At 47.1% G+C, this 27,538-nt stretch overlaps 2 long non-coding RNA genes across 2 annotated transcripts in view; both read left to right on the top strand.

Moving 5' to 3' along the window:
• LOC134735650 (uncharacterized) overlaps positions 1 to 27,538 on the top strand; it is a 59,612-nt gene that overhangs the window by 5,839 nt on the left and 26,235 nt on the right. The window lies entirely within an intron of this gene.
• Positions 656 to 5,068, top strand: LOC134735649 (uncharacterized). The gene is made up of 4 exons (XR_010118974.1): positions 656 to 773; positions 2,198 to 2,275; positions 4,507 to 4,606; positions 4,936 to 5,068. It is a non-coding gene; the product is annotated as an uncharacterized lncRNA (long non-coding RNA).

Below are 27,538 nucleotides of genomic sequence, written 5' to 3'. Positions count from 1 at the left end.
ACACTATATAATGAGGAGCAGGCCATTCTCCAAGGAAAATCCATTCTGTTTTCAGGGGGAGGCTTGATAAAGGCCATGGAGGAAGAAGGAGGCACATCTACTTGTTTTTTGTTGTTGTTTGTTTTTTTATGAGATGGAGTCTTGCTCTGTCACCTAGGCTGGATTGCGGTGGTGTGATCTAGGCTCATTGCAACCTCCCCTCCCAAGTTCAAGCAATTCTCTTGCCTCAGACTCCCCAGTAGCTGGGACTACAGGCACATGCCACCACATCAGGCTAATTTTTGTATTTTTAGTAGAGAGGGGTTTCACAATGTTGGCCAGGACGGTCTTGATCTCCTGACCTCATGATCTGCCCACCTCGGCCTCCCAAAGTGCTGGGATTACAGGCGTGAGCCACCGTGCCCGCCTGGCCCCATCTACTTGTAGAGGGTGGTTGAAGGCGGGGGAAGAGGAGGTGGGGGATTTGTCCAGCAAAGGATGCAGCAAATGCCCAGCCCCAGGGAGGAGACTGTTCTGGGGAGCGATAGCCTGAAGGCCTCCAAGTGGGGAGGGCGCTGGAGGAGGGACCTGAGAGGCAGGCCTGGATGGGTTGTTTGGATATTTTTCTAAGTGCATTGGAAGCCACAGGAAGATTTCTTTCTTTTTTTTTGAGATGGAGTCTTGCTTTGTCGCCCAGGCTGGAGTGCAATGTGCCATCTCGGCTCACTGCAACCTTCGCCTCCCGGTTTCAAGTGATTCTCTGGCCTCAGCCTCCTGAGCAGCTGAGAATACAGGTGCGTGACACCACCCCCGAGTATTTTTTTGTATTTTTAGTAGAGACAGAGTTTCATCATGTTAGCCAGGATGGTCTTGATCTCCTGACCTCGTGATCCACCCACCTCAGCGTCCCAAAGTGCTGGGATTATAGGCATGATTACAGGCCAGCCATAGGAAGATCTTTAGAAGGAAAACAGCTGCCCCAAGTGGTGGCTCGCACCTGAATTTCAGCACTTTGGAAGCTGGAGGTGGGAGCATTGCTTGGGCCCGGGGGTTGGATGTGAGGGAGGGGTGGGGGGAAGTAATAAAAAGAAATAACATGATCTGATTTTCTCTTTTATTTATTTATTCATTTATTTTGAGACAGGGTCTCACACTATTGCCCAGAATGGAGTGCAGTGGCAGGATCTCAGCTCACTGCAACCTCCACCTCCCGGGTTCAAGACATTCTTCATGCTTCAGCTTCCCAAGTAGCTGGGCACACACACCACCATGCCCAGCTAATTTTTGTACTTTTAGTGGAGACAGGGTTTCTCCCTGTTGGCCAGGCTGGGTTTGAACTCCTGACCTCAGGTGATCCACCTGCCTCAGCCTCCCAAAGTGCTGGGATTACAGGCGTGAGCCACCGTGCCTGACCTGATTTTCTTTTTTTTCTTTTTTTCTTTATTATTTTTTTTTTTTAGATGGAGTCTTGCTCTGTCGCCCAAACTGCAGTGCAGTGGCGTGATCTCGTCTCACTGCAAGCCCCACCTCCCGGGTTCACGCCATTCTCCTGCCTCAGCCTCCCGAGTAGCTGGGACTACAGGTGCCCGCCACCACGCCTGGCTAATTTTTTGTATTTTTAGTAGAGACGGGGTTTCACCGTGTTAGCCAGGATGGTCTCCATCTCCTGACCTTGTGATCTGCCCGCCTCGGCCTCCCAAGGTGCTGGGATTACAGGCATGAGCCACTGCGCCTGGCCTGATTTTCATTTTGAAAGATTGCCCTGGCTGCAGGGTGGAGGGTACATTGGCGAGAGCAGTCGACAGAGTAAATGTGCTATGAGGGCTCAAGCAGGCTCTGGACTGTGGCTGACGATGGAGCATGAGGTATGGGTGGGAGGGTCAGTTATTTCAGGAAGGAAAAAACCAGCATCGCAGACACAGGAGACACAGGGCAGGCTGAGAAGCCCTTCAGCATAAGGAAAAGCAAGCAGATTCCATGGATCCAAGTCCAAGACCCATGCCGTCCTTGAAGGAAGGGAGGAGCTCGGGGTGCCAGGCACCCAAGTAGGCAGGCAGTGGAGACAGGACAGAGCAGGAGCCACTGCACGCCTAGATAAATAAGTAGGTCCGAAGTCTACAGAGGCTATGACAGCCCAGGAGCAACCACAGGTCCACAGGAAACGCACAAGAAGGCTAGCTGTCTGCTCTGTGTGCCTTTGATTTTGTCTTCTTGCCAGGAAGGAAGGAAGAAGCAAAGACCGGCATGACCTGGCGGGTGTTGGCTGAAGCAAGTACAGGTCTTCAGCGAAGAGCAGGTCGGTCTCTGGAAAGGGGCGTGGGATAGAAAATGGAGTTCAAAACTAGGAATGCTTCCCATTTATCCTATAGACACTGCTGCACAGATGCATAAAGACATAGATCCCAGAACGTTAATTAAGGCATCATTTGTGGCCGGGCGCGGTGGCTCATGCCTGTAATCCCAGAGCTCTGGGAGGCCAAGGTGGGCGGATCACCTGAGGTCAGGAGTTGGAGACCAGCCTGGCCAACATGGTAAAACCCTGTCTCTACTAAAAAAAAAAAAAAAAAATACAAGCTGGGCCAGTGAACTCACGCCTGTAATCCCAGCACTTTGGGTGACCGAGGCGGGCAGATTGCGAGGTCAAGAGCTTCAAGATCAGCCTGGCCAACATGGTAAAACCCTGTCTCTATTAAAGATAGAAAAAATTAGCTGGGCGAGGTATCACGCGCCTGTAATCCCATCTACTCGGGAAGCTGAGGCAGGAGAATCGCTTGAACCCAGGAGGCAGAGGTTGCAGTGAGCCGAGATAGTGCCATTACACTCCAGTCTTGGGCGACAGGGCAAGTCTCCATCTCAAAAAAAAAAAAAAAAAAAATTAACCAGGTGTGGTGGCGTGCATGTGTAGTCCCAGCTACTCGTGAGGCTGAAACAGGAGAATTGCTTGAACCTGGGAGGCAGAGGTTGCAGTGAGCCAAGATCACGCCACTGCACTCCAGCCAGGGCAACAGAGCGAGACTCTGTCTCAAACAAAGAAGCAAACAAGCAAAGGCATCATTTGTAACACAAGACAAGCGGACTGATAAACACATAAGGAAACTGCCTCAGTGTACATGAATATGGAATTGGTTAAACACATCAGGGGGCATCTGTACAGTGGAATGGTGCAGCCATTAAAAAGAATGAAGCTGACCTATGTAATATCCAAGATTATTTATTTATTTATTTATTTAGACAGAGTCTCACTCTGTCGGCCAGGCTGGAGTGCAGTGGCACGATCTCGGCTAACTGCAACCTCTGTCTCCCGGGCTCAAGCAATTCTCCTGAGTAGTTGGGATTACAGGCATGAGCCACCACGCCTGGCTAATTTTTTCTGTATTTTTTTTAGTAGAGATGAGTTTCACCACATTGGTCAGGCTGGTCTCCAACTCCCGACCTCAGGTAATCCACCCGCCTCAGACTCCCAAACTGCTGGGATTACAGGCGTGAGCCACAGCGCCCAGCACTATTTATTTATTTTTTATTTATTTAAAAAAGGGCCAGGTGTGGTGGCTCATGCCTGTAGTCCCAGCTACTCGGAAGGCTGAGGCAGGGGAATCGCTTGAACCCAGGAGGCGAGGTTGCAGAAAGCCGAGAGATCACACCACTGCACTCCAGCCTGGTGACAGAGCAAGACTCCATCTCAAAAAAAAGAAAGAAAGAAAGAAAGAAAAAGAAAAAAGGAAATTGGCTGGGTGTGGTAGGAGTTTTTTTTTCTTTATTATTTATTTTGAGACAGGGTCTCAAAATAAAAAATAAATTTATATACTTTTTTTATTTATTTCGAGACAGGGTCTCACACTATTGCCCAGAATGGAGTGCAGTGGCAGGGCACTCTTGGCTGCACCCTGCAGCCAGGGCAATCTTTCAAAATGAAAATCAGGCCAGACGCAGTGGCTCACGCCTGTAATCCCAGCACTTTGGGAGGCCGAGGCGGGCAGATCACAAGGTCAGGAGCTCAAGACCATCCTGGCTAACACAGTGAAACCCCGTCTCTACTAAAAATACAAAAAATTAGCCGGGCATGGTGGCGGGCACCTGTAGTCCCAGCTACTCGGGAGGCTGAGTAATCCCAGCACTTTGGGAGTCCAAGGCAAGTGGATCACCTGAGGCCAATAGTTCGAGACCAGCCTGACCAACATGGCAAAACCCTGTCTCCACTAAAAAATACAAAAATTAGCCAGGCATGGTGGTGTACGCCTGTAATCCCAGCTACTCGGGAGGCTGAGGCTGGAGAATTGCTTGAACCAGGGAGGCAGAGGTTGAAGTGAGCCGAGATCGCGCCACTGTACTCCAACCTGGGTGATAGAGCAAAACTGCATCTAAATAAATAAATAAGAACCCAAAAGAGAAATGGGCAAAGGCTATGAACAAGTTCACAAAAAGGAAACTCAAATGACTAATACATAAGAGAAAATGCTCAACCTCAGAATAATAGAGAAATGCAACTTAAAACCGTAATGCGGTTTCGCTTTATGTCCATCACATTAGGAGAAATTAAGTATCAGAGTTGGAAAGGACGGAAGCAGCCTGAACTCTCATCCATACAACCATTGTGGGGGGCCATTGGCAGTACACAGTCAAGTTGAAGGTAAGCATTCCCCATAACATGGTAATTCCACCTTCTAGAGAATCACTTGTACAGGTGTGTAAGGATGCAGGCACAACAATATTAGACCTAGCTGCATTAGAACCAGCAAAATTTGAAAATAAACTAAATCAGGGTCGGCAAACCAGACCACAGACCAAAACTTGTCTGCTGCCTGTTTCTGTAAACAAAGTTTTATTGGAACACAGCTACGCCCATTTGTTTGCATATTGTCCCAGGCTGCTTTCCGGGTACAACAGCAGAGCTGAAAGACTGCACAGAGAATGGATGACCTGTAAAGGCTGAAATATTTACAACCTGACTCTTTGCAGAAAACGCTTGCTGACCCTTGATCTAAATACTCATCAGGGAATACAGATGACGCTACAAGCAATGAAAATAGTAAACCACAGCTACATGTGTCGACATGACTAAATCTCAAAAATAAAATATTTTCAAAAGCAAGTTACAAAATGTTACAGTATGATGCTATTTATATGAAGCCTGAATACATGCACAGAATAGTATGCATGTTTATGGACATGCGTGTTTGTAGTAGTAGAATTAAAATATGTGGTTGGGAACCGTGGCTCACACCTGTAATCCTGGCACTATGGGAGGCCAAGGTGGGCAGATCACCTGAGGTCGGGAGTTCAAGACCAGCTTGACCAACATGGAGAAACCCCGTCTCTACTAAAAATACAAAATTAGCCGGGCATGGTGACTCATGCCTGTAATCCCAGCTACTCCAGAGACTGAGGCAGGAGAATTGCTTGAACCTGGGAGGTGGAGGTTGCAGTGGGCAGAGATCGCGCCATTGCACTCCAGCCTGGGCAACAAAAATGAAAATCTATCTCAAAAAAAAAAAAAAAGAATTAAAATATGCATGGAAATACCAGAAAAACAGTTCCCACTGGGAAAAAAGAGACTAGGACCAGGGATCAGGGAGGGGGTTACATATAAAACTTCAATGGTGTCTTTAATCTTATATTTTTTTAATGACATAATATGCAAATATGGAAAAATGATTTCAGCCGGGTGCGGTGGCTCACGCTGTAATCCTAGCACTTTGGGAGGCTGAGGTGGGCAGGTCACCTGAGGTCAGGAGACCAGCCTGGCCAACATAGTGAAACCCCATCTCTACTAAAAATACAAAAAATTAGCTGAGCGTGGTGGAGCATGCCTGTAGTCCCAGCTACTCGTGAGGCTGAAATAGGAGAATTGCTGAACCCAGGAGGCAGAGGTTGCAGTGAACCGTGATTACACCACTACACTCCAGCCTGGGCAACAGAGTGAGACGAAAGACTCTGTATCAAAAAAAAAAAAAAAAAAAAAAAAAAAAAAAAAGCCGGGCACGGTGACTCACGCCTGTAATCACTTTGGGAGGCCAAGATGGGCGGATCGTGAGGTCAGGAGTTCAAGACCAGTCTGGCCAACACGGTGAAACCCCGTCTCTACTAAAACTACAAAAAAATTAGCCAGGTGTGGTGGCACGCGCCTGCAGTCCCAGCTACTTGGGAGGCTGAGGCAGGAGAATCGCTTGAACCCGGGAGGTGGAGGTTGCAGTGAGCCAAGATCACACCACTATACTCCAGCTTAGGCGACAGAGCAAGACTCTGCCTCAAAAAAAAAAAAAAAAAGAAACTGAGGGTTACATTAGGGGTCTCCCATGTCCATTGCAGTTCTAGAATTCAGTGGCCCGTCATCAACTGAGTGGATAAACAAAATGTGGTCTGTCCACACAAAGGAATATTATTTGGCCTTAAAAAGAATAAAGTTCTGGCCAGGCACAGTGGCTCACACCTGTAATCCCAGCACTTTGGGAGGCCAAGGTGGGTGGTTCACCTGAGGTCAGGATTTCAAGACCAGCCTGGCCAACATGGCGAAACCTCACCTGTACTAAAAATACAAAAATTAGCCAGGTGTGGTGGTGGGTGCCTGTAATCCCAGCTACTCGGGAGGCTGAGGCAAGAGAATTGCTTGAACCCAGGTGGCAGAGGCTGTAGTGAGCTGAGGTTGCACCACTGCCCTCCAGCCTGGGCAACAGAGCAAGACTCTGCCTCAAAAAAAAAAAAAAAAAAAGAATAAAGTTCTAACCCATGCTGCCACATGGATGGCACTGGAAGACGTTATACTCAGTGAAAGAAGCCAGATTCAAAGGACCACATCTTGTACGATCCCATTCCCATGAAATCTCCAGAAGAGGCAAACCCACACAGATGGAAAATAGATTTGTGGCTGCCAGGGGCTGGGGAGAGTGGGAGGGTCCCAGGGATGATGGCTAAGGGGTGAGGGCTTCTCTTTGAGGTGATCAAAATGTCCTAAAATTGATTGTGGTGATGGTTGCACAACTATGTGAATATACTAAAAAACCATAGAATTGTACATCTTAAATGGGTCAACCGTATGGTATGCGAATTATATCTCAATAAAGTTGCTAAAAAATAAAAGTCTCGGCCGGGCGCGGTGGCTCACGCTTGTAATCCCAGCACTTTGGGAGGCCGAGGCAGGCGGATCACGAGGTCAGGAGATCGAGACCACGGTGAAACCCCGTCTCTACTAAAAATACAAAAAAAAAATTAGCCGGGCGCGGTGGCGGGCGCCTGTAGTCTCAGCTACTCAGAGAGGCTGAGGCAGGAGAATGGCATGAACCCGGGAGGCGGAGCTTGCAGTGAGCCGAGATCACGCCACTGCACTCCAGCCTGGGCGACAGAGCGAGACTCCGTCTCAAAAAATAAATAAATAAATAAATAAAAATAAATAAATAAAAAATAAAAGTCTCCATTTCTTCCCTTGCCCCGCCCCCCAAAAAACACTGAAATTTTAATGGTCCTATATTCATTCTTTGAATGTTCACTCCATAAACCAATGTCCTAGCTAGAATGAATCTCCAAGCTACTTAGAAGAGTTAGGGACAGCCTGTCAGAAAACTGGGTGTGGGTAATTAACTTCTGCTACATCCGAGACAAGCTTTTCTTTTTGCTTTCTTTTTTTTTTTTTTTTTTTTTTTTTTTGAGACAGAGTGTCACTCTGTTGCCCAGGCTGGAGTGTAGGGGCACCATCTCTCGGCTCACAGCAATCTCCACCTCCTGGGTTCAAGCAATTCTGCCTCAGCCTCCTGAGTAGCTGGGATTACAGGCGCATACCACCACACCCAGCTAATTTTTGTATTTTTAGTGCAGACAGGGTTTCACCGTGTTGGTTAGTCTGGTCTTGAACTCCTGACTTCATGATCTGCCTGCCTCGGCCTCCCAAAGTGTTGGGATTACAGACGTGAGCCACTGCACCCTTCCTTCTTTTTTTTTTTTTGAGATGGAGTTTCGCTCTTGTTGCCCAGGCTGGAGTGCAATGGCGTGATCTCAGTTCACTGCAACCTCCACCTCCTGGGTTCAAGCAGTTCTCCTGCCTCAGTTTCCCGAGCAGCTGGGATTACAGGTGCACTCAAACACGCCTGGCTAATTTTTTTTTTTTTTTTTTGTACTTTTAGTAGAGACGGGGGTTTCACCAGTTTGGTCAGGCTGGTCTCAAACTCCTGACCTCAGGAGATCCACCTGCTCCCGCCTCCCAAAGTGCTGGGATTACAGGCGTAAGCCATCGTGCCTGGCCAATCTTTTCAACTGCAGAGATTTGAATATGGGAAAGAGAAAAAGGACTCCAGTTTCCCCAGGGCAGTTTCATTAAGAGACTGTGAGTGGAGAGCTCTACCAGTGAAAGTGCAGGCTGGCGGCTCTCTACAGCAAAGGCAGAGGAGGTGAAATTCTGACTCTGGAAACTTGTCATTGCCACCAAATAAATAAATAAAAACATGGGTAGTGGCCGAGCGCGACGGCTCATGCCTGTAATCCCAGCACTTTGGGAGGCCGAGGCGGGCAGATCACCTGAAGTCGGAAGTTCAAGACCAGCCTGACCAACATGGGGAAACCCCTTCTCTACTAAAAATACAGAAATTAGCTAGGTGTGGTGGCGCATGCCCGTAATCCCAGCTACTCAGGAGACTGAGGCAGGAGAATCGCTTGAATCCGGGGAGGCGGAGATTGCTGTGAGCCGAGATCACGCCATTGCACTCCAGCCTGGATGACAGAGCTAGACTCTGTCTCAAAGAAAAAAAAAAAAAAATGGGATGGTTAGATTTTGTGTGTGTGATTTAGTTCTAGTCTAACAAGAGAAAACAATAGCTTTGGTTGTTTCACAATCAAGTGAGTTTGTTTCCAACTGTAAAAGTGATTTGGTGCTGGATATCAATTTTATGGCCTTTCCCTGGATGTAATAACTGGAAAATGCCCCAGGAAAACCTGTCGGAAATCTAGAATTGCTCCATATATATCCTTCTGCCTCTAGGAATGAGAGTTGATGGAGGCTTAGCAAATTTACATTATTCTGTACTAAAGCCTGATAGATCCATAATAAAAGTTAATGATTAGGTACATACTTTCCGACATTTCAAAAGAGTCTAGACTGAAAATACTGGAAAAAAATCTTTGTATGCTTCCTCTTTAGTATGCCACGGAATAAGATTTTAAAGTGGCTGGACGCGGTGGTTCACGCCTGTAACCCCAGCACATTAGGAGGCTGATGGATCGCCTGAGCCCAGAAGTTCAAGCAAGGCCAGTCTGGGCAATGTGCAAAACTCCGTCTCTACAAAAATTACAAAAACTAGCTGGTCATACTGTCATGCGTCTGTAGTCCCAGCTACTCGGGAGGCTGAGTTGGGAGGATTGCTTGAGTCTGGGGAAGCTGAGCCTGCAGTGAGCTGTGTGGTTGTGCCACTGCACTTGTGCCTGGGTGAAAGAGTGAGGCCCTGTCTCAAAAGACCAAAAAAAAAAAAAAAAAAATTTAAAGCTACTTCAATACCAGCCTAAAGCCATTAGTGTTTTTTTTATTTGTCACCCAAACAGTCCCACTTAAGAGAGTTCTTTTTTAATTCATTTTTATTTTTTTATTTTTTTCAGATGGAGTCTTGCTCTGTCACCCAGGCAGGAGTGCAATGGCGCAATCTCAGCTCACTGCAACCTCTGCCTCTCAGGTTCAAGCAATTCTCCTGCCTCAGCCTCCTGAGTAGCTGGGATTACAGGCATGTGCCACCACACCCGGGTAATTTTGTATTTTTAGTAGAGATGAGGTTTCACCACGTTGGTCAGGCTGGTCTTGAACTCCTGACCTCAGGTGGTCTGTCCGCCTCAGCCTCCCAAAGTGCTGGGATTATAGGCATGAGCCACTGCACCCATCTTGTCATGCTCTTTTAACAGGGACCCACAGGAGAAGATACATTTACCATCAAGACTAGACTGCATAATGAAAAAGAACGTTTTACTGAAATGCTGTTATTAAAGGGCTGCATTCCAATATTTTCTGTTTTATTCTATTTTGTTAAAAATATAAATGTTGGGGGCCAGGCCCAATAGCTTGGGCCCGTAATCCCTGCACTTTGGGAGGCCATGGTGGGTGGATCGCTTGAGCCCAGGAGTTTGAGACGAGCCTGGCCAACAAAACGAGACCCCATCTCTACAAAAAAAACTTAAAAAATTAGGTGGGCATAGTGTCATGCTCTACTAGTCCTAGCTACTCTGGTAGCTGAGGCAGGAGGATCACTTGAGTGCAGGAGTTGGAGGCTGCAGTGAGCTATGGTTGCACCACTGCACTCCAGCCTGAGTGACAGAGGGGACTCTATCTCTAAAAAAGAAAAAAGGCCGGGCGTGGTGACTCACGCCTGTAATCCCACTATTTTGGGAGGCCTAGGCGGGTAGATCACCTGAGGTCAGGAGTTCGAGACCAGTCTGGCCAACATGGTGAAACCCCATCTCTACTAAAAATACCAAAAAAAAAAAATAGCCAGGCATGGTGGTAGGCGCCTGTAGTCCTGCCTACTTGGGAGGCTGAGGCAGTAGAATCACCTGAACCCGGGAGGCAGAGGTTGCAGGGAGCCAAGATTGTACCACTGCACTCCAGCCTGGCGACATAGTGAGAGTCTGTCTCAAAAATAAATAAATAAGAAAAAAAATGTTATTTGCAGTCCACTAAGTTGGTATGATGACCTACCATTGGGACACAACAGCGTACTGGAAAGATAGTACCCTCAGTGAGTCCATTTGAAGTTCTCATCCCTCTCTGACCATCAGGCCTGCACAGGACTGTGGGGCCCCAGCCAACAAGGTCCATGGAAGCCTCATTCCTTGTGTCTAAACATGTAAACGTTACAAATCCATTTACTACAGTAAATAAAATGTAAGGACCAATTTTGGGGCTCAGAAGCCAGAACCGTAAAATTCGGCATTTGATGCGCTGAGCTGAAAAGCCTCAAGGTCTCGCTGACCTTCCCCCTGCCCCACCATCTCTCCCAAAGAAAGCTTAGCTCTCTTAATCTGCCTGAGATCCGGCCCCAACAAGGAGAGCAAGGGTTTCCTCCCCTTCCTGTAAGACCAAAAATGTAACCACACCCAAACAGACCCTTTTTCAAGATAGCGACTTTCTCCAAGGATCATTTAAATTCCAAAGAGAACTATCTACAAGTGAATTTCTGTTCCCTGATCAGATCATTCTTCCTGTAATCATTTATTGCCCCTCAGTAGAATTCCTTTTCTCCCAGCCGGGCTCCCATAACCTGTTCTAGCAGGCTGCAAGCCCCTGTTCGTTTTTTTTTTTTTTTTTTTTTTTTGAGACGGAGTCTCGCTGTCGCCCAGGCTGGAGTGCAGTGGCGCGATCTCGGCTCACTGCAAGCTCCGCCTCCCGGGTTCACGCCATTCTCCTGCCTCAGCCTCTCCGAGCAGCTGGGACTACAGGCGCCCGCCACCACGCCCGGCTAATTTTTTGTATTTTTAGTAGAGACGGGGTTTCACCGTGGTCTCGATCTCCTGACATCGTGATCCACCCGCCTCCGCCTCCCAAAGTACTGGGATTACAAGCGTGAGCCACCGCGCCCGGCCCCTGTTCGTTCTTTCTGTAATCTCAAGATGGTACAGAAGCTTCCGTATCTTATTAGGAAGTCGGGTCTTCACTCTGAAGGCTCTGTGTATTGTGTTAAATAAACTTGCATGTCTTTTCTTCCATAATCAACCTGCCTCATGCCAGTGATTTTTCAGCGAAACTTTAGGGGACCAAGGGCCTTGGTACCCACACCTACCTGGAACTTTGGTAGAGCCAAGAAATATAAATGACGCCTTTGGCCCCTGGCCCCGCTCTCTGCTTCCTATCTTTGGCTCTGCTCCTACTGCCCAACCTGCACTTTGAGCTCTCCTCCTGCCTCCGCCTACAGCTGGCTGCCTCTAGACCACCCCTCTGGCGTGGAAGGGCACAAACCAGCCCATCCACCCTCAGAAAGATGGCTTGGGACCATTTGGGTGGGGAATTCTGTGATCTCATATAAAAAAATAAAACTAGAAGTGGAGGCTGGGCTCCTTGTCCCGTGGGGAGGGGCATGGCCAGCGGAGGGCCAGAGCAAGCTCTCCTAAAGCTTGAGACGCAGGGCAGGGGCCCCACCTGGGGTGCAGGTGAAATAGACATTCCTTGGGAGGCACCACCGTCTGCCCGCCTGCCTTCTTCGCAGGTGCCTGTCTTCTTTTTTCTGTTTTTGAGACAGGGTCTCACTCTGACACCCAGGCTAGAGTGCAGTGGCACTGTTACGGTTCACTGCAGCCTCGACTTCATGGACTCAAGTGATCCTCCCATTTCAGCCTCCTGAGTAGCTGGGACTACAAGGGGCAGGTGCCACCATGGCCAGCTAATTTATTTTGTAGAGATGGGTCTCACTATGTTGCCCAGGCTGGTCTTGAACTCCTAGGTTCAAGCAATCCTCCCACCTCGGCCTCCAAAACTGCTGGGATTACCTGTGTGAGCCACTGAACCTGATTGAAAAATAGTTTTAAATAACTCAGTTTGTAACATTCATAGCCTAATTCATAATATTTAGATATAAAAAGCCAGCTCTGATATCTAAGAGGAAGGCCAAGTGGCTAGGATTCTCTTATGCATCCTTAGCACAGCTAACCTGTCCTTATCAGATGCCTTGATGGCTGAAACCCCCGGTGCCCTTTTGGAGAGCAAGTGTAAATTATCTAAAAGTATGAAGAAGAAAATGAAAATAAATCACAATGCCACCTCCCATAAATAGCTACGGCTAATACCTCAGACCATCGTTCTGGTCTTTTTTCCATGTATATCTATATGCCTCTATCTATATATTCAAATAAATCGTTTTGCAGAATTTAGGAGCATACTAATCGTTGCCTCTTTCACTTATATTAAATATTTTTCTAAGCCTGAGACATGAGTATGTTTTAAGCCTTTGATACATTTTTTCCAAATTGCACACCAGAAACAGTGTAGCACTTTGTGTCAACACCAGCAGTCTTTGAGGACACTTGTATTTGGGCACCTCCCCAACATAGCGTATGAGCCCCTAAGAGAGGGGGAGAGGGCAAGAGCACAGGTTCTGGACACCTGCATTGGCCTAAACCCCAGCTCTGCAACAACCCCCATGTGACTTTGGGTGAGTTATTACTTTTCCAGCACAGGCATCATCAGTTGTTTTCTATAAAGGTCCAGATTAGAGTTGGTTTCACGAGCTCTCATCTCCAGCACGCACAAGGGCTCCAGGCTTTGAAGGCCCCGAGTTTGCTTTAATGCTCTGCTGTCACTGCTTTAGCATTCTTAATTAATTAATTAATTTTATTTATTTATTTTTTGAGACAGAGTCTTACTCTGTTCCCCAGGCTGGAGTGCAGTGGCACATCTCGGCTCACTACAACCTCTGTCTCCTGGGTTCAAGTGATTCTCCTGCCTCAGCCTCCCAAGGAGCTGGGATTACAGGCGCATGTCACCACGCTCGGTTAATTTTTGTATTTTTAGCCGAGACAGGTTTCACCATGTTGGCCAGGCTGGTCTCGAACACTCACCCTCAGGTGATCCGTCCACCTCAGCCTCCCAAAGTGCTGAGATTACAGGCATGAGCCACCTCGCCCGGCCACATTTTTAGTTTATAAACAACGCCCCTGCATTTTCATTTTGCACTGAGCTACTACAACTGTGTAGCCAGTTGTGGGCCAGATGGTGTATATTTTCGGCTTTGTGGACCATAGGTCCCTGTCGCAACTACTCAAGTCTGCAGGCAGTGGGAGCAGCAGCCAGGGACAGCAGGTAATGAATGGGCATGGTGGTTCTCCAGTAACATAGCATCTGCAAACACAGCTGGCAGCCCGGATTTTGCCAGTGAACCATAGTTTGCTGACTCCTGAACCAGCGCCTCAGTTTCCCCAAAGGTAAAAACAGGGAGAATAATATTGCTTATTTCATAGGGCTGTTCTGAGAACCAGTCACTGAATGCAAATAAAGCACTTGAACAGTCAGCATTATGTAGTGTTAGCTGTATTACTGCGTTAGTCTGTTTGCGTTGCTGTAAAGGAATACCTGAGGCTGGGAAATTTCTAAAGAAAAGAGGTTTAATTGACTCATGGTTTTTCAGGCTGTACAGGAAGCGTGGTGGTCAGCATCTGCTTCTGGTGAGAGCCCCCGGAAAGCTTCCAATCATTATGGAAGGCAAAAGGGGAGTAGATGCATCACGTGGCGAGAGCGAGAGAGAGAGGAGAGAGGTGCCACACTCTTTTAAACGACCAGCTCCCCTGTAAACTCAGAGGGAGAACTCGCTGATTACCATGCCATTCATGAAGGATCCACCGCTGTGATCCAATAGCTCCCCCCAGGCCCCACCTCCAATATCGGAGGCCACATTTCAACATGAGATTTGGAGGAGACAAACATCCAAACCACATCAATTACTTTTTTTTTTTTTGAGACGGAGTTTCACTCTTGTTGCCCAGGCTGGAATGCAACAATCTCAGCTCACCACAACCTCTGCTTCCTGGATTCAGGCGATTCTCCTTCCTCAGCCTCCCAAGTAGCTGGGATTAGAGGCATGTGCTACCACACCCAGCTAATTTTGTATTTTTAGTAGAGACAGGGTTTCTCCATGTTGGCCAGGCTGGTCTCGAACTCCCGACCTCAGGTGACCCGCCCACCTCGGCCTCCCAAAGTGCTGGGATTACAGGCGTGAGCCACTGGACCCAGCCATCAATTACTTTTTTTAAAAAAGTATGCCGGGCACGGTGGCTCATGCGGTAATCCCGGCACTTTGGGAGGCCGAGGCAGGTGGGTCACCTGAGGTCGGGAGTTCGAGACCAGCCTGGCCAACGTGGAGAAACCCCGTCTCTACTAAAAATACAAAATTAGTCAGAAGTGGTGGTGGGCACTTGTAATCTCAGCTGCTCGGGAGGCTGAGGCAGGAGAATCGCCTGAACCCAGGAGGTGGGGGTTGCAGTGAACTGAGATTGCACCATTACATTCCAGTCTGGGCAACAAGAGCAAAACTCCATCTCAAATTAACAAATTAACATAAAGTAAAATGTGCTCTTTTTAGCCATTTTTAACTGCACAGTGCCATGGCATTAAGCACATTCATACTGCTCTGCAACTTCTCCACTATCCAACTGCAGAGTTTTTTTTTATATATATATATCTTGCAGAACTAAAAATCTGTATTCATTAAACACTAACTCCTCATTCTCCCTACCCCTATCCCCTGGCAGCCACCATCATCCTACTTTCTGTGTCTATGAATTTGACTGTTCTAGCCACATCATACTCATATGAGTCTAATCTGAGTGGAATCATACAGTATTTAAACTTTTTGTGACTGGCTTATTTCAGTTTGCATAACGTCCTCAAGGTTCATCCATGTTGTAGCATGTGTCAGATTTCCCTTCCTTTTTTTTTGAGACGGAGTCTCACTCTGTTGCCTAGGCTGGAGTGCAATGGTGCCATCTCGGCTCACTGCAACCACCACCTCCCAGGTTCAAGCGATTCTCCTGCCTCAGCCTCCAGAGTAGGTGAGATTACAGACGTGCATCACCACACCTGGCTAATTTTTGTATTTTTAGTAGAGATGGGGTTTCTTTTTTTTTTTTTTTTTTTTTTTTTGAGACGGAGTCTCACTCTTTCACCTGGGCTGGAGTGCAGTGGCGCGACCTCGGCTCGCTGCAAGCTCCGCCTCCCAGGTTCACGCCATTCTCCTGCCTCAGCCTCCCGAGTAGCTGGGACTACAGGCGCCTGCCACAGTGCCCGGCTAATTTTTTGTATTTTTAGTAGAGACGGGGTTTCGCTGTGTTAGCCAGGATGCTCTCAATCTCCTGACCTCGTGATCCGCCCATCTTGGCCTCCCAAAGTGCTGGGATTACAGGCGTGAGCCACCGCGCCCGGCCTAGAGATGGGGTTTCACCATGTTGGCCAGGCTTGTCTGAAACTCCTGACCTGAGGTGATCCGCCACCTTGGCCTCCCAATTTAAGATTTTTTGTCCATTTTTGATTTGGGTTGTTTGGGAGTTTTTTGTTTAGTTTCAATTAAGAGTTTTCTATGTATTCTAGACATTAATCCCTTATCAGGTATGTGATTTGGAAATATTTTCTCCTGTTTGCAACCCTATGGGTTGCCAAATACTTTCAGCCCCATGGACTGCCTTTTCACCCTGTTGGTGGTATTCTTTTTTCTTTTTTCTTTTCTTTTCTTTTTTTTTTTTTTTTTTTTTTGAGACGGAGTTTCGCTCTTGTTGCCCAGGCTGGAGTGGAATGGTGCCATCTTGGCTCACTGCAACCTCCACCTCCCAGGTTCAAGCAATTCTGCTGCCTCAGCCTCCCGAGTAGCTGGAATTACAGGCGCATGCCACCACGAATGGCTAACTTTTGTATTTTTAGTAGAGACAGGGCTTCACCATGTTGCCCAGGCTGGTCTCCAACTCCTGATCTCACGTGATCCACCCGCCTTGGCCTCCCAAAGTGCTGGGATTACATTACAGGCATGAGCCACTACACCCGGTCGATTACTATAGCTTTGTAGTAAGTCTTAAAATCAACTATATTCTTCTGTTTCAAGATTGATTTTGCTATTCAGGGTTCCCTGATATTCTTTTTTTTTTTTTTTTTTTTTTGCTCTGTCACCCAGGCTGGAGTGCAGTGGCGCAGTCTCAGCTCACTGCAAGCTCAGCCTCCCGGGTTCATGCCATTCTCCTGCCTCAGCCTCCCGAGTAGCTGGGACTACAGGCGCCCGCCACCACTCCTGGCTAATTTTTTGTATTTTTAGTAGAGAAGGGGTTTCACCGTGTTAGCCAGGATGATCTCGATCTTCTGACCTTGTGATCCTCCTGCCTCGGCCTCCCAAAGTGCTGGGATTACAGGTGTGAGCCACCGCGCCCGACCAGGGTTCCCTGATATTCTGTATGAATTTTAGGATGGATTTTTTTGTTTCTATAAAGAAAATTGTTGGGATTTTTCTTTCTTTCTTTCTTTTTTGAGATGAAGTTTCACTCTTGTTGCCCAGGCTGGAGTGCAATCTCAGTTCACTGCAACCTCTGCCTCCGAGATCCAAGCAATTCTCCTGCCTCAGCCTCCAGAGTAGCTGGGATTACACGCATGCGCCACCACACCCGGCTAATTTTGCATTTTTTTTTTTTTTAGTAGAGACAGAGTTTCTCCAGATTGGTCAGGCTGGTCTCGAACTCCTGACCTCAGGTGATCCGCCCACCTCGGCCTCCCAAAGTGCTGGGATTACAGGAGTCAGCCACTGTGCCTGGCCCATTGGTGGAATTTTTACAGGGATTGCATTGAATCTGTAGATGCTACTATCACTTTTTTTTTTTTTTTTTTTTGAGACAGTCTTGCTTTGTCACCCAAGCTGGAGTGCAGTCATACAATCAAGACTCATTGCAGCCTTGACCTCCTGGGCTCAAGGGATCCTCCCACCTCAGTCTCCGAAAGGGCTGGGATTACAGGTATGAGCCACAGTGCCCGGCCTACTATTACATTTTTAAAGTTTAACAAATTGGCATATTGAAATGGTATTTTGTTACAGTTAGTTTGCATTTTTGTTCCTAATAAGGTTGATTAGCTATTTGTAAGTCTTTCTGAATGTTTGCAATCTTTTGTCTGTTGAAATTTAAAAAAAAATTTCTATTGGTGTTTTAATATCACATATATAAAGGATATTGAGAATATCAACATTTCTTTTGTTATATAAAATCTCCAAATATTCCTTGGGCCCCTCTTTCGGCACTGTGTGGAATTTTGGCTGAAGTAGGGAGGAAAAGGTCATAATCCCTGCCCTTGTGGGGTAGGAAGGTTGATCAGCAATATTGAAATAATTACCCAAATATGTCATTACAGGTGGGAATAAGGGACATAAAGGCAAGAACGAAAGTACAATGAAGGGGACCTGATCTAGCTGTGGGCTCAGAGAAGGCTGAGATGCTAATGATGAGCTGCAAATAACTATAGATGGTGTGGAGGGGTGAAATCGGAGTGAAGAGCCTTCCTGGCAAAGATGTGAGCACGTGCAAAGGTCCTGAGGTCTGAAGGAGCTGGATGTGTCCAAGGACATGAAAATAGGTGGTTTGACCTGAAATGTGAAGAATGAGAAGTTGAGGGAAGTGGGGTCAGGCATGGAAATGAAGTTTCAGACAGAAGAGAAGGCATCAGCTAATCGGTCAGCAACTCTTTATTTTGTCCCATAGACACTGTGGGCGCAGTTGTGCATAGACAGCCATCTGAGGCCTAGGCTGATGCCCATGGGCTTCTCTGCTCCTCGCTCTGACATTTTCTTTTTTGTTTTTTTGAGATGGAGTCTTGCTCTATCAACTAGGCTGGAGTGCGGTGGCAAGATCTTGGCTCACTGCAACCTCCGCCTCCCAGGTTCAAGCGATTCTCCTGCCTCAGCCTCCCGAGTAGCTGCAAGCACCATCATGCCCAGCTAATTTTTGTATTGTTAGTAGATACGGGGTTTCACCATGTTGGTCAGGTTGGACTTGAACTCCTGACCTCATGATCTGCCCGCCTCGGCCTCCCAAAGTGCTGGGATTTCAGGCGTGAGCCACTGCATCAGGCTCTGACTTTTTCTTAGATCAATGCACCACCCATCACCCTGGTGGTCTCCTGAATTGGCTTATTCATTCATCCATTCATTAACTCCACAAATATTCATTGAGCACCCTGTGATGTGTGAGGTTTACTCTGAGGGGCTGGGGCGCTAGCAACGAACAAGACACCCAACCCCTGCCCTTAGGGACAAGAGAGATGGACGATAAACAAGTGTGCAAATAAATCAGCTAGTCTCAGATGTCGATAAATCCTTAGAGGTAAATTAAAGAGGGAAAAGGGCGGACAGTCATGTGGCTGGACTTCCGCAACGATCATGAAGCTGGCTGAAGGGCTAGGTCCTGCAGGCCCTTGTAGGCCAGGTAGGATCTTTACGTTATCCTCAGGATGAAGGGAAGTGACAGGTGGTTTTCAGGCAGAAAGTGATTCCATCAGGTTTGTGGTTGGGAAAAGTCCCTCTGGCTTCGTTGTGGACAATGGAATGGGGGCAGAAGAGTGGGTTCCGGAGATCATGGGGGTGCTATTTCAGTGGCCCAGATAGGAGGCGAGGGCGTCCTGAGAAAGGGTGGAGGCAGGGACCACAGAGTGACAGGGATGGACGAATCCAAGGTCTTCAGGAAGAACAGATCACAAGACCTGGCAAAGGATGGGGCAGGGGAGGAGGGAGAGGGTGGAGCCCAGGAGGTAGCCTGGGTCCTGGCTAGCTGGAGAGGGTGCCATTGAATGAAAAATGACTCATGGAAGGGCCTGACTGTGGGGGAAGACCCTGCGATTGGTCTTGGTGAGTTAGTGCCTGGAGGCATCTGTGGAAATAGCAAGCTGGTGAAGGCAGAGGAGAATCAGGAAATGCAGATGGGGCAAGTGTGCGGGTTTGAGATATTTCAGGGGTGAGCAGCATTGGACACTGGGGATGAAGGAGAGGAAAGTGACAAGGCTGGACCCAGGTTTCCAGCTTGTGCCACCTAGAAAGAGGGTCTGCTGTGTTGTGGCATGTATTTTCCCTGGTTTGTCATTTGCCTTTTACTTTTGTTTTGGGCGGGGTTGATTTAGGTCACTGGAAAAGAACAGTTTTCCTGCACGTTTTATTAACACTAAAATGAAACGCATTTAGGGTCACAGAGATTTGGGGCCATGCTAAACCAAAATTTTAAAAATAAAGTCCTTGGCTGGGCATGGTGGCTCACACCTGTAATCCCAGCACTTTGCGAGGCCAAGGTGAGTGGATTGCTGGAGCCCAGGAGTTTGAGACCAGCTTGGGCAACATGGCAAAACCCCATGTCTACTAAAAATACAAAAAATTAGCCAGGTGTGGTGGTGGTGCACTCCTGTAGTCCCAGCTACTCAGGAGGCTGAAGTGGGGGAGCCCGGGAGGCGGAGGTTGCAGGGAGCCAAGATCAGCCACTTCACTCCAGCCTGGGCCATAGAGAAAGATCTTGTCTCAAAAAATAAAATAAAATAAATAATTTCCTCTGTATCCACAGAAACAATTCAAAGCCATGTGTAAGCCCCAAACTGAGTTCATCACTTCTAAGATCAGAAGAATTTGTGTTTGCTCACACACCATAATCTTCCTAAAATCATTGAATTCCAGGTGTGACTAAAGAAAAGTTTCAGATTGCAAGTTGACACTGTTACCTGAAAGCTGCACACACCTGCTGAATCACTTTTTAAACAAGTATGAAAACAACAATTTCTCTTGTTCCCAGTACAGCTTTGAGCCACAAAAATTAATTACATCACCTAGGAAATTAGCCCTGTGTTTTGCATCCAAAGGTCAATGTTCAGTCTGAGAAATGGTTAAGTGCTTCCAAACACAGGACTCAGCATATAAATATTTATCACGCAGAGGACAGGAACTCATTGTACATGGCTTGTTTACCTTATCAGGCAGTTACCTGGGGCAAAGAGTCCACTGTCTGCTTCCTGTCCTAATTTCCCTTGCCCAAGACCTTGGGCAATTGTTTATTTGACAGAGTGTTCTGTCCCATTCCCTTTCTTCTGGGAATAAGGGCACAGATACTAAACAAATAAATCACCTGGTCTGTGAACACCTGATTTCTGGAGAGGCTGAGGCTTCTAGGTGTTTGCTAGAAAGATCCAACTACAGGAAAGAGAAAACAGCTGCTTCGTTCACAAGAAAACGGAGGATGCATTTCTCCCCATGACTTTGGCTTGTTTGGGTTCGCGTTTCAAGTGCTCTGACTGGGCTTTATGGAATGTCCTGTCAAGCTTTTGATTGTGAAAATAAAGTAACAGAGACACAGGGGAACAACAATCACAGACGCGATTTGTAGCAAAGACACAGCCTTTCATTTCATTCCTCTTTTCTATGTTTACAAATTGCGAATGTTAGAGAAACGTTGGCCAAGCTGGCTCTTTAACCTGGCCGCATATTTATTTTGGCCACTCTTAGCTTTTATTTCGCAAGGTCTCATACTCACCAGCTCAGGTGCTTGTTACATAAGAAAGCTCTGCCGGCAGAATGCCAAAAATTCAGCTCAGCATTTTCTGCCTCCCTGCAGTGGTCCCGAGGAATGGATACCTCTGCAACCATCTGCAACCTGGACTGTTGCAACAGAAATCTCAGGTTAGGTGACGCTGGCCGACACGCAGGGGAACTATGTCAACAAGCTAGTTTTCTTTTCCTTCCCTCCTTCCTCTTTCCCTTCTTCCCTCTCTCCCTCTCCTCACCTCCTTTCCTTTCTTTCATTTTTAATAGAGTAGGGGGTCTCACTAAGTTGCCCAGGCTGGTCTCAAACCACTGTCCTCCAGTGATCCTCCTGCCTCAGCCTCCCAAAGCTCTGAGATTACAGGTGTGAGCCTCCAGGCCTGGCCCCAAACTAGTTTTCAAGGGTTGGTTATCACATCCCTTGTATCTTGGTTCTCACCAGTCAATCATTATGTACTTTGCATGGATTTATTAGAATAGATTTTAAATCACTTGTTTTAGCCTCTTCTACTTGTAGAGCTACCAATCCTAGAAGTTTACTAGCAACTCTGTATTGTTATATTTTAATTTGCATTTTGTTTTGCGTATTTAATTTGCATTTAGTTTGATTGTTCATTTGCATCTCTCCTTTCTGAATTGCCTGCTGTTCTTTGCTCACTTTTTCTATTTTATTATTATTATTATTAAGACTAGTCACGTGTAGTAGTGAGAAGGAGGGAAAGTCTACTGGAATTTTAATATGATGTATACAGTGGATATTAAGAATACCAACACTTCCTTTTTTTTTTTTTGAGACGGAGTTTTGCTCTTGCTGCCCAAGCTGGAGTGCAACGGCGCGATCTTGGCTCACTGCAGCCTCCGTCTCCCAGGTTCAAGCGATTCTCCTGCCTCCGCCTCCCAAGTAGCTGGGATTACAGGTGCCCATCACCACGCCCAGCTAATTTTTTGTATTTTTAGCAGAGACAGGGTTTCACCATGTTGGCCAGACTGCTCTTGAACTCCTGACCTCAAGTGATCCACCCACCTCGGCCTCCTAAAGTGCTGGGATTACAGGCATGAGCTCCTGACCTCAGGTGATCCACCAACCTTGGCCTCCCAAAGTGCTAGGATTACAGGCGGGAGCCACTGCGCCCGGCAACACTTCCTTTGTTATATAAAATCTCCAAATATCCACTGGGCACCTCTCTAATCCTAGGGCTGTGCACAGGTTCTTTTATTTGTTCTAAATGTAATCCTTCCAGGCTTCATGAGATAATCCTTCCAATTAATTTTCCAAAATCTGGTAAACAAATTCGTATTAATATTCAGTGATCCCATGAAGACAAGGCTTTGTTTTGTCTTGTCCATAGTTGAATTTCAGCACCTAGATGTGCGTGGACCAAGTAGGTGTTTGATAAATAATTATTTAATAAACAGAAGATCCATACAGGAATTCAGAAATTAGTATTCTCCCCTGAGCCATCTGCTTTCTCTTTTTTTCTCTCTTTCTCTTTCTTTCTTTCCTTCCTTCCTTCCTTCCTTCCTTCCTTCCTTCCTTCCTTCCTTCCCTCCCTCCTTCCTTCCCTCCTTCCTTCCTTCCTTCCTCTCCCTCTCTCTTTCTTTCTTCTTTGTTTTAAGACAGAGTCTTGTTGCTCTGTCATACAGGCTGAAGTGCAGTGGCATGATCTCAGTTCACTGCAGCCTTAACCTCCTGGGCTCAAGCAATCCTCCTACCTTAGCCTCCTGAGTAGCTGGGACCACAGGCATATGCCAGGATGCCAGGGTTTTTTTTTGTTTGTTTTGTTTTGTTTTGAGAGACAGGGTCTCACTATGTTGCCCAGGTTGGTCTTGAACTTTTAGGCTTGAGAGATCCTCCTGCCTCAGCCTCCCAAAATGTTGGGATTACAAGTGTAAGCCACTGTGCTGGGCTGCTCTTTCAAAGCTTAAAAAAAAGCTTAAAAAAAGAAAATCCTGGCAGGCGAGGTGGCTCATGCCTGTAATCCCAGCACTTTGGGAGGCTGAGGCGGGCAGGTCACGAAGTCAGGAGATCGAGACCATCCTGGCTAACACGGTGAAACCCCATCTTTACTAAAAATACAAAAATTAGCTGGGCGTGGTGGCGGGTGCCTGTAGTCCCAGCTACCTGGGAGGCTGAGGCAGGAGAATAGCGTGAACCCGGGAGGCAGAGCTTGCAGTGAGCCGAGATCACGCCACTGCACTCCAGCCTGGGGGACAGAGTGAGACTCCATCTCAAAAAAATTAAAAAATAAAAAAGGAAAATCCTAACCTTTTATTACACCCCAAAGTCAGCCTTTCATTCCCATGATTATGCTAATGGTTTTTCTCTAAAATATTTTCTTGATAAACAATAATTTAAAATGTGTGTGGGCCAAGTGCAGTGGCTCATGCCTGTAATCTCAACCCTTTGGAAGGCCGAGGCGGGCTGATCACCTGAAGTCGGGAGTTCAAGATCAGCCTGGACAACATGGTGAAACCCCTGTCTCCACTAAAAATATAAAAAACAGTAGCTGCGCGTGGTGGCGGGCACCTGTAATCCCAGCTACCCAGGAGGCTGGGGCAGGACAATCACTTGAACCCAGGAGACGGAGGTTGCAGTGAGCTGAGATCGTGCCATTGCACTCCAGCCTGGGCAACAAGAACGAGACTCCATCTCAAAAAATAAACAAATAAATAAAATTAAATGTATGTGGTATATCCTAGGGTGTATATGAAAGTGGGAAAATATTTTTAGCTTTCTTCTTCTCCTTCTTCTTCTCCTTTTTCCTTCTTCTTCTTCCTCTTCTTTCTTCTTCTTCTTCTTTTTTTTTTTTTTTTTTTGAGACAGGGTCTGGCTCTGTCACCCAGGCTGGAGTATAGTGGCACAATCAACCTCCCAGGCTCAAGTGATCCTCCCACCTCAGCTTCCAGAGTAGCTGGGACTACAGGTGTGAACCACCACTCCAGGCCCCCAAATCCTCCTTGATGTATTTTGTGGGCTTTTGACTAGTGTCTTCACTAGAATGTCTGACTCTAACTGCCTGAAAACGGACATAGTTATCCTATTATAATTTGTGTTACAATGCTAACTTTCTCCACTGTACTAGCTTTCACTTGTCCACTCTGAAATGAGATTGGGGGGCTATGCAAACCCTGGACACGTAGGGAGTATGTGATGTATCGCTTCTGTGGAATGAACTAAAGAATTCCTGGAAGTTCCCTCTCCTTCAAGGACTCCCCCACTGCCTGACACACACACACACACACACACACACTCTCCAACTGCACCCAAGTCCCACCTGGGTTCAGGCAATATTTACTGTGTGCTGACTCTGTGTCAAGCATTATGTGAGGCATCAGCAGCAGAGATTTGTACCTGGGGCTAAAGATTTCTAGGCAGTCTCTTTTTTATTTTTTGTTTGAGACAGAGTCTCACTCTGTTGCCCAGGCTGGAGTGCAATGGCACGATCTCAGCTCAATGCAACCTCCGCCTCCTGGGTTCAGGTGATTCTCCTGCCTCAGCCTCCAGAGTAGATAGGATTACAGGCACCTGCCACCACCCCTGGCTAATTTTTGTATTTTTAGTAGAGACGGGATTTTGCCATGTTGGCCAGGCTGGTCTCGAACTCCTGACCTCAGGTGATCCACCCGCCTCGGCCTCCCATAGTGCTGGGATTACAGGTGTAAGCCACCGCACCTGGCCGTATTCTCTTTTTAAAAGTAGGTTCAACTGGGACAGCTATCACATAAATCACCAATGCCCTGTGATTGGTGTGAATCAATTTATAAGATTGTGCAAGGTCACCAACCCTGGAAGGGGTGGTGTCAGGATTCCCACCCAGGCTGTCTGGTGCCATAAATTCCTAAAGTGTTGCCCTGCATGTCCTCATTTTGGGAGGATACATGTTGCCTGCAATCATCCTCCTATTCCCCAAACATGTTTGGAGTCACCTTCTTGGAATTCCATTAGAAACTAAAGGACTCAGAATCTCACACCAGCTCTACCAGTAAGCAGCTAAGATACTTAAATGAATCACTTCACTCCTCTCACTCCAGTCTTCTCATTTATAAAATGAGGAGATTTGACACAATGTTTCACAAAATTCCTTTAAGCTCTAATAATCTGTGTTTTGGACATCTCCACTTGTTAAGTGAAGTTAAGATTATAACCTGTTAAGTGGAGATGTCCAAAACACAGATTATTAGAGCTAATTCTTCCATTAGTCTCAAGTGTGGATTCTGTGCCCTTCTCTGTAATGTGGGGAGATATATATATATATATATATATATTTTTTTTTTTTAGATGGAGTCTCACTCTGTCGCCCAGGCTGGAGTGCAATGGTGCAATCTCAGCTCACTGCAACCTCCACCTCCCAGGTTCAAGCAATTCTGCTGCCTCAGCCTCCCAAGTAGCTGGGATTACAGGCAGGTGCCACCACGCCCGGCTAATTTTGTATTTTTAGTAGAGATAGGGTGTCTCCATGTTGGTCAGGCTGGTCTCAAACTCCCAACCTCAGGTGATCCACCTGCCTCAGCCTCCCAACGTGCTGGGATTACAGGCATGAGTCACCATGCCTGGCCCAACGTGGGGATATTTGAATTTGCCCAGGCTATCTTGCTGGGTTGTTGATTACATGAAATAATGGCTTTGAAAACATGGCAAATTATAAAGTGCTAGATGGACGTACGTTAGTCTTGTTACTTTCTGTCATCCAGTTGTCCAGCTACTGCTACCTGCAATTCACTTTTTGTTGTTGTTGTTGTTGTTTGTTTTGTCTTTTAGTTGTTGTTGTTGTTTTGAGACAGTCTCGCTCTGTCACCCAGGCTGCAGAGCAGCGGCATGATCTCGGTTCACTGCAACCTCTGCCTTCTGGGTTCAAGTGATTCTTGTGCCTCAGCCTCCTGAGTAGCTGGGAACACAGGTGCGTGCCACCACACCCAGCTAATTTTTTTGTATTTTTAGTAGAGATGGGGTTTTGCCATGTTGGCCAGGCTGGTCTTGAACTCCTGACCTCAGGTGATCTGCCCGCCTCAGCCTCTTAAAGTGCTGGGATTACAGTCTTGAGCCACTGCACCTGGATGACCTGCAATTCACTTTGAAGTTCAATTAATAAAAATATATTGGGCTGGGCATGGTGGCTCACACCTGTAATCCCAGCAGTTTGGGAGGCTGAGACAGGAGGATTGCTTGAGCCTAGGAGTTCAAGACCAGCTTGGGCAACAAAATGACAACTGGACTCTAAAGGGGAAAAGTGTGTGTGTGCGTGTGTGTGTGTGTGTGTGTGTATAAATGTATTGAACATTTACTCCATGCCTGTATTTTGCCAGGCTCCAGAGAAGCACATAGATCCAGCGTTCAAGGAGCATACATTTGGGTGAGAGACAGGCACAGGGACAGCTGACTGAATACACAGAGAAGCAGCTTAGGGAACCAGCCAGAGGCTGAGCTGAAGCCTAACAGCTCACCCTGGGTGGCTCCATCACTTGGAGGAAGACCTGCACACTCTGAGACCTAAAGGATGCTGGTAGGGCTTGACTTGTGTTCCTCCAAAGACATGTTGAAGTCCCAAACTCCCGTACCTGTGAATAGGACTTTATTTGGAAATAGAGTCATTGCAGGCATAAAGATGAGGTCGCACTGGTGTAGGGTGGGCCCCCAATCCACTATGTCCTGTGTCCTTAGAAAAAGAGGGTGTGTGGCCGGGCGTGGTGGCTCACGCCTGTAATCCCAGCATTTTGGGAGGCCGAGGCGGGTGGATCACGAGGTCAAGAGATCGAGACCATCCTGGCCAACATGGTGAAACCTCATGTCTATTAAACAACACAAAAATTAGCTGGGCGTGGTGGCGCATGCCTATAATCCTAGCTACTTTGGAGGCTGAGGCAGAAGAATCGCTTGAACCTGGGAGGTAGAGGTTGCAGTGAGCCGAGATCGCAAGTAGCTGGGATTACTGGTGCGCACCACCACGCCCAGCTAATTTTTGTATTTTTAGTAGAGACGGGATTTTACCATGTTGACCAGGCTGGTCTCAAACTTCCCACCTCAGATGATCTGCCCGCCTTGGCCTCCCAAAGTGCTGGGATTGTAAGTGTGAGCCACCACGCCCAGCCGGAAGTCTCTGTTGTTTTAAGCCACTCAGTGTTTTTTTGTTTTGTTTTGTTTTGTTTTTTTTGAGATGGAGTTTCACTCTTGTTGCCCAAGCTGGAGTGCAATGGCATGATGTAGGCTCACTGCAACATCCGCCTCCCAGGTTCAAGCAATTCTCCTGCCTCAGCCTCCCAAGTAGCTGGGATTACAGGGGCACACCACCACAGCCGGGTAATTTTTTGCATTTTTAGTAGAAACGTGGTTTCACCATGTTAGCCAGGCTGCTCTCGAACTCCTGACCTCAGGTGATCTGCCCACTTCGGCCTCCCAAAGTGCTGGAATTACAGGCATGAGCCACCGTGCCCGGCCTTGTGGTTCTTTGTTAGGGCAGCCACAGGAAAAGAATATCAATTAATAGGGGCCAGACACACAAAGAATGGGGATTAACCTGAAAGAATCAAAAGGATCAGAACCCAGTATGAGAAGGTTTATTCAAGCATGAAGCTGAGAATAG

Source organism: Symphalangus syndactylus, chromosome 22 (assembly GCF_028878055.3).
Source record: "Symphalangus syndactylus isolate Jambi chromosome 22, NHGRI_mSymSyn1-v2.1_pri, whole genome shotgun sequence".
Taxonomy (NCBI): domain Eukaryota; kingdom Metazoa; phylum Chordata; class Mammalia; order Primates; family Hylobatidae; genus Symphalangus; species Symphalangus syndactylus.
Note: the sequence above shows the minus strand (reverse complement) of the source record. Positions and strands in the feature narration are given on the sequence as shown.